This window comes from Chiloscyllium punctatum, chromosome 52 (assembly GCF_047496795.1).
Source record: "Chiloscyllium punctatum isolate Juve2018m chromosome 52, sChiPun1.3, whole genome shotgun sequence".
Lineage (NCBI taxonomy): Eukaryota > Metazoa > Chordata > Chondrichthyes > Orectolobiformes > Hemiscylliidae > Chiloscyllium > Chiloscyllium punctatum.
The window spans coordinates 30,080,113-30,087,978 of NC_092790.1; the positions used below are offsets into that span (position 1 = coordinate 30,080,113).

At 41.8% G+C, this 7,866-nt stretch overlaps 1 long non-coding RNA gene across 1 annotated transcript in view; it reads left to right on the forward strand.

Moving 5' to 3' along the window:
- Positions 1–1,562, forward strand: part of LOC140470543 (uncharacterized) — a 113,780-nt gene extending 112,218 nt beyond the window's left edge. The window contains exon 3 of the long non-coding RNA XR_011956507.1: positions 57–1,562. This is a non-coding gene — a long non-coding RNA (uncharacterized lncRNA). The remainder of the gene's footprint in view (positions 1–56) is intronic.
- Positions 1,563–7,866: the final 6,304 nt, after the last annotated feature.

Consider the following 7,866-nt stretch of genomic DNA (forward strand, 5'->3'; position numbering starts at 1 on the left):
AGTAGAGATCATCTCGCCACATCATTTATGATCTTCTCTAACTTTAATTTCTCCAGATCTCCCGTGATGCTGATGGAGTAGAGAAGGACAATGATCTTTCAACAATGCTCTGTCTTCCCCCAGACAGCTGGGACTGCTCTAACCTGGGTCGGAACTTTACAACAGGCTGGTAAAATGTTGCTGCTGCTGTACAGGGTCTTAGTGAGATCACATCTGGAGTAGTGTGAACAGATTTAATCTCTTCAATGAAGAAATGATGTTGTTACATTGGAAGCAGCTCAGAGATGGTTCCCTCAACTGATTCCTGCAATGAAGGTGCTAGCTTATAACGAAAGGATGATCAGGTTGATCCTTTAGCCATTGGAGTTTGCAAAAAATAAGGATGACCTTATTTCAACATAGGTGACAGATGTAGTCAACGAGTGAAGCGAATTACACAGATAGTGGAGGAACCATTCCGTTCTCCAGTGTGTTATGCAGGAACAACAGAAGGATATTCAAGCCTTCGACCCTGTTATACCAAAACAGGATGAGGCTATTCAGCCCCTGGAGCCTGATATACATTTACAGAAGGAGACCAATCAGCCATTCAACCCTGTAACAGTAGGCCATGCTGCACCAGTATCCTGTTAAACAGCAACAGGATCAGTCCATTCAGCCTCCTCAAGTCTGTAACATAGGAACTGGAAGAGGTCACACAATGACTGGAGATTGTTACACTGGGATAACAGGAGGCCATTCAGACCCACCGAGCCTATTGCAAGGGAATTAGATAAGGATAAAAACAATCTGAGACTTCTTTAATGAGAAAGGAAGAAGTAATTTCGACACGTGTCTGTTGTATGGGAACAAGAGAAGACCAATCAACCCCTCGGAACCATCTCCCGGATACATGAGGAGACCGTTCAATATTTCGATGGAGAAGTATGAGAAGACCCATCAGCCCATCAAAATGTTAGAGAGCAACAGTAAGATTCCAGAATCTCCCAATCCTCTAAAGGATCAACAGGAGGAGGTCATTCTGGCCTTGGAGACGACAACATGGGAACACCAGAAAGACGTCAGCCCATCGAGTTTGTACACCAGCAGGATGGTGAGTCCATTCAGCCACACATGGCCCTTACACAGCAATTGGAGCAGATCTCTTAAAGCCTTGTGCCCATTAAATAGGAATTCAAAGAAAACGTGTAGGTTTTTGAAAGGGATGAACTTATAATAATGGTATACATTAGGGACTAAAGTGTAACAATAAACCATTGTAATTTAAGGCTAATTGTTAGAGTCCATTGTTCAGGACATTTGCAAAATTAAACCACAATCCGTCAGAGTCAACATGGTTTTACAAAGGACAATCAAGTTTGAATTGTTTGCTTGAGTTATTTGAAGATGTCACAAAAAAGGTGGATCGTGGGAGATGGAACATCTCTGGTCTTCCTGAAGGCATTGGATGTGTCGCTTCTCCAAAGACTAAGTGGTAAGATCAGACAACATGGGTTTAGGAGTAATTTATTCGCTTGGATGGAAGATTGGTTAACCAACAAAATGCAGTCAGATGGAATAAATGTGTCATTTTATTTTGGCAAATGCAATTTGTGGGGTACCATTGATTTCAGTACTCATGCCTCAACCATTTGCGATCGATGGTATTACTGTACTCGGTTGATGGGATAGAAAATACAATGCCACATTTTCAGATGACTCTCACATTGGTGGGAAATTACTTTGGAATGACGATGCAAGAGATTTTAAAACTATATGGATAGGTTGCGTGAATGGGCCAAAATTTAGCAAGGAAAATTAATGGGAATAAATATGGGGCTATTCATGTTTGCCAGGATAATAGAAAGACAAATTATTATCGAAATGGAGAGAAAGTTCAAAGTGCTTAAGTGCAGAGGGATCTGGGTGTCTGCTTACATATCACAGAAAACCTGCCTGCAGTTACTGCAAGTAATGAGAAATGCAAGCATAATTTCAGTGTTTATTTATAAAAGGATAGAGTAGAAAGGTAGGGAGTGTTGGTGTAGCTACGCAAGGCATTAGTGAGGCTGCAACTGAAGTATAGTTTGGGGGTCCGGCAGAATGAGGTGTTTCCATTGGAGGCAATTCAGAAGAGCTTCATTAGATTGATTCCATATTCGAAGTGTTTGTCTTATGAAGAGTAATTGAGCAGTTTAAGCATATACTCTCGAGTTTATAAGAATGAAAGGAGATCTCATTGAGGTCTGTAACATTCTATAAGTAATTGAATGTGTAGATATGGAGTGGATTTTTTTTTTCATGTGGCGCAATCTACAATAAGAGACTAGAGTTTTAGGATGGAGAGATGGCAGGAAAGTAGAACAGAGGCCGTGTTGACATCAGTGTCATTGAGGGGTTGGATTCCTCACAGATGCTCCTTGTTCTTTTTCAACCCTTCGACAGTGTTTCACTGGAATGGGGGAGAACTGGGTATCATACAGGAGCTGGCACTCAGGATAAATCCGTCTCAATCAGTTAGACAGAACGTAACCAGTAGGGTCACTATTTACAATCGATATCAATGATCAGGAGGATGGAACAGATATACAGATGCTGAGTTTGGTGATGTCGCTGTGGTAAGCAAGAGAATAAATTATCAAGAGAGGGTGGAGAGTCTGCAAATAGATTCAGAGAGATAAAGGCAATAGATAATAGTTTGGCAGGTGGAATTTAACATGATATAACCTGTCATTTCATTTACAGGAATAATGGAAGGCAGTATGTTACTGAAATGGAGAGGGATTACAGGGATTAATGATACTGTGTACTGGGGGGGTCACTCAGACCCGTTCAGACATGGGAGGGTTTGCTCCATCCCTGATCGTCTATTCCCAGACACCCCAAGTGACCCCATTGCTCTCCGTACACATGGAATACTTTGATGTGGTTGATTGGTGGTGGGGATAGTGTTTTGAAACGTGCATCGAGGGGACGGCCTTTATCCAAAATATATTCATTCCTTTCTACGTGGAGACCCGATGACGATGGGACTGGCTGACTGCTTCTGAATGAAGAGGCCGTGACTGCTGCCAGGACAGTGGGTATTCACCGACATGATGTACTGTGATGGGCACGCTGTGACATTAATGGAGTGAGAGAGAGCTCCTTCAGTTCCTCTACATCTCCGCATTGACATGGATACTTTGCAGATGCCATAGACACCATCGGGAATCCCACTATCCAATATAGATACAACCGGCAGCTCCCTGCTGAGGGAGAAACAATCTATTTACCTCATACACCATATATATCCTCCATCACCGAATGGTAACATTAATGTTGAGATACTGGGAGATGATGGATATGTCACCTAGTCCTGCCTGGAAAGTTCTGGATCATTGAAGCTGAATGAAACAGTGACCCTCACAGCCCCTGGCAGCACCATCCTCCCCCTGGTGTGAGGCTGCAGGGCGTGTTGAAGGAGGTGACACCGCTCTGTGACCAGCTCCTTGTTCAGTCAGGGTCCCCTCATACTTTGATCCTGGGTTAAGTGGAGTTTGGGAAATTGTTCCTGGAAAACCCGGGGTGGATACAGCAGATCCCTTTCCCCACACACACTCACTGTGTGATTTCAGAGCTTCCCCTCTCTGCAGCCTCTGCTCCATTTGTTGTTCATGTTACAGACCCAGATGCTGGAGCTGCAGTCCCCGTGCTCCATCCAGAGTTGGGTCACCAAATCCTCAGATCTCCCTGAATGTCTGAGGCAACTGACAGCACAACCTCCAGCAAAACATCCCCTGCCCCTCCACTAAATTTTCAATTGCAGAAGCCAGTCAGAAGCCACTCGCTACAAGTGTTTTCGACCAGACCAGATTCCCTCAAAATATTTCCAGAAGGCCGTTTAGACCCAAACCTTTACTTATTTTAAATATAGATGTGAAGTGTGTGTTCCAGTTATGTTGTGACTAGTCAAACCACTCAACTTTGAGCAAAATATAATCTATTCAAATGCTTTAGTTAAAATACAATCAAAGAAAAGAACGTTTTGGGATAGCTTATATGTTGGAACACTTACACAAACAATAGATACCGTACCTGTTTGGTTTACACCGCTTGGCACAAAGATATATTCAAATTCAGATCCTTACAGCAGTTTTCCAATCCAGAGGGAAACAAGATGAACAGAGATCTCAGAGAGAAAGGCAGCTGGGGATCACCTATTGAAACATCCAACACTTCTGGGATCCCCAGCAGCTTCTGAATGCTGCAGCTAAAAGTAAAATGAGGAAATCTGGTCTGGGAGAGCTGGCCACTGCCCTTCCATTGTTACCACCGTTTTAATGAAACCTAAAATCTCAGTTATTTATTTAAACTGTTTTCAGACAGCAGTTCTGCACCTCTGCCTTTAACACCTCTCTTCAAAAGAAAACCCCAAGAGAAAATAACCTTTTTAACAGTGATAGTGTCCTCACAACTCCATCTTTAATAAAATAATCCATCAATACACAATGGTGGATTCATTTTAGACATCCTACTCTTCCTCTATTAGTAGACTGAAATGCATTTATATTACATTGACTCTGAGCATACAAATATTCACATCTATTTCGATTTCAGTCATTTTACTCCTGCCACAGAATGCCTTTGTCTTTCTTCATCCAAGTCTCCACACTTAGGTTTTATCACCCTGTCGCCTGTATAGTTTCAAACTGAATGGCAGCAATAATAAGCTCAATCGAAACAGACTGGTATTTTTCTCCCTAAACTTAACCAAAAACTTTAAGGGGTTATGATCAGTGATAAAGATTTGTCTCAGGTATGTTATTGGCAATGTAAATCTGAAATGTTGCAACGCCAACACCAAGGCCTCCTTCCCCATAGTGGAATAAATCTGTTGATGTTTCCACTGGACACTCCAATCACACGTTACATAATGTAGCGCTTCTAATCTCTCCACTACTCCCTCTGAATGACATAGCTCCTCATGTCTCAGCATAAAAGAATTACATGCTTCTGTACCTCTTAATGCTCTAACCTCTTTACCTGCTACTCCTGGCCTATGCCTGTAAACCTTAACAAGACCTCGCACATTCTTCTCCATCTCTCACAGAAACCAAACTTTGATTTCTGAACTCAATCATCATCATCAGCCATTTCAGCTTCTAATCTTGCCGTTTTAACTCTGCTCTTCCACACGAGTTTTCACGGCTGCAGGAAGTGAATTGTTGAACTTCTCCAAAATAAGAATCTTTCTAAGAGTGTCATAGGTTTGCTCTGTTTTTAATACCCTTACCACCTTTCAAAATTACTTTGTTTGATCCTTTCAAACTCAATGTGCGTTTAACCAGGGACCCTCTTTTAGATTCCTGTAACGCTGTCTGTCAGTGTCTGGCCCAAGCTCATATACAGTTCAGATGGCTTTCTTTACCACTCCATACTGGCCAGATACCTCCTCCATTAGGGATGCAAATACCTATCAGCTTTGGATCAAATAAACTCACATGGTCACTGGTGTCTGCATTTGTTTAGCCACTTTCTCAAATGAAATTCAAAAGGCTTCCCCATCCTTCTCATCAAATTTAGAGAATGCCTGGATGCATTTAAACGGAACCTCGTTAGGCCATTGGTTACAATAGGGTTGCTCAACCGCACTACCCTCCTCATCCCACCGACATTCTACCTTCATCTCCGCCTTCTATATCAACTTTCGTCTCTAATTGCTAACTTTTTAAGTTGAAACTCTCTGCTTTTCTTCTACCCTTTTCTCTCTTTCTTCTTCGTTTCCCTTTCTTTTATTTCTACTTTTCATCATAATTCAAACTCTTTCAATTCCTTCTCAGGTTCAAAGACCATCATTTGAAATTGAATTCCAGCCATTTCCAAAGAGTCTGATGGCGGTTCTACTAAACGTAATTGCCGATCTATAGCTGTAATTATCTCTCATTTTCTCACAGACAATCGCAACCCTAACTCCAGGTTGTTTGTCAATTCCGAAAACTTTACCATCATTACCTTTTGTAAAACCGCCAACTTCACTTTTCCACACCCAGAGAACTCTTAAGGACTGAATCTTTTTACACAAAATACTGTTTAAACCAACCAAATTCAACATCCAGAAAAAAGACACTATCATTTACCATACACGACCTTTGAACCCAATAGCCTCCTGGTGCATACTCTCCAGTGTCTGCTTGAGCTTATTCTGGATGATTTGGTTTCCTCCCACATCCAAAGATGTGCATATCAGGTGTATTGGCCATGATAAATTGTTCATAGTTTTCAGGGATGTGTAGGTTAGTTGCCTTGGTCGGGGTAAATGTGTAATAATAGGGGAGAGGAATGGGTCTGGGTAGGTTACTCCTCGGAGGGTCGGTGTGGACTTGTTGGGTCGAATGGCCTGCTTGCACACAGTAGGGATTGTAATTCTAAACCCAATTTGGTATTATCGATTTAGAACCGGACAAGAGTCCCCAGTTTGCTATAGACCAACCAGACTGCCTCAAACTACTTTCAGAAGGTAGGTTGGATGCCAACCTTTCCTTATTTTAAAGGTAGATGTGAGTTGGATGTTCCAGATGTCAAACTATTCAAACCACTCACCATTAAGCAAAACACAATATATTTAAACACTCTAATGAAAATCCAATTAGAAATGAAGATGAATTTCGAATAATTTTTCTATTGGCAATCTTAACCGAATAATGGATACAGTACCTTCTACTAATGAACTGTTCCAATATATCAATATCCCATAAACACACCCCTTGGCAAAAAGGAACTTTCAGACATGCATTCTTGCATACAGTTCTCCAATCCAGGAGGAAACACCATCAAGTGAGGTTCCAGAGAGAATAGCAGCTGTGGATAATTTACTGAAACTTACAACCCTTCTGGCACCCCAAGCACCTGGTGATTGTTATAGCTACAATATAAAAAAAAACCTAGAAATCCTGGCCTGTGCCAGCTGGCCATTCTATCTGCTATTTATTTAAAAAACCCTAAAAGCCCCATAAGTTATTTACTTGAGCCGTTTTCAGTAGGCAGTTTTGCCTTTAAGGTCTCTTACTAAAAAAAGGGAGAAAATAACCTCTTATTTAAAAAGTGACAGCAATGTCAGGCAATTTATATGCGTGGTCCTTCACTCAGTGGGCTTCCTTTTGTTACTAATCGCATGGTCACCTGAGAGCGACAGCCACAGGTACAGACCAAGTTACAAGGATGTTTCTCATAACTTCTGAAACACGCCTGTCCATGGACCATCACATGGGACATACCAGGAAGTGAACAACAGCTTGACACACCCCATTTCATTATTTCTGAGCTACACAATGCCAGCACTCGATACACTAGGGAGGCCAAAACCCAAGGCCAGGGAAAGAAAGAAAGGGACAAGAGATTCACATTAAAGACAGAAACAGACAGTTAATTAACTGAAAAGATGTTGTGGAAATATGTGGAAAACGTCAGGGCAGTGGGACTAACTGGCAAAGTGAGATCTTCGAGAGTAAAATTACAAGAATGAGAACATTGAATAAAGGCATTGTCAGATCAGCTGAAATGGTTTGTTACATCAAGTTCTCAATCTGCTTCACAGAACACCACAAACAACATAAACTGGGACAAGATGACAGGCCAGCATGGAGAGCTGTGCAGACCATGCTAGTGTGTTGCTCAGTAAACTGCACTATCTGCACAGCATGAGAGTATGGCAAACTTTACTATCATACGCTAACTATACTCGCAACAGATTTACTGCTTACACTGGGAAGGTTTGCTCTCTCTGCGCGCGCGTGTGTGTGTTCATCAGAGACTGAGGGAGAGTTCGTGTGTGTGTGGGGTTGAATGCAAAACTCATTGTTTGAGAAGGAACACACATGGAGGAAATTATTTTAAATACGAACAACA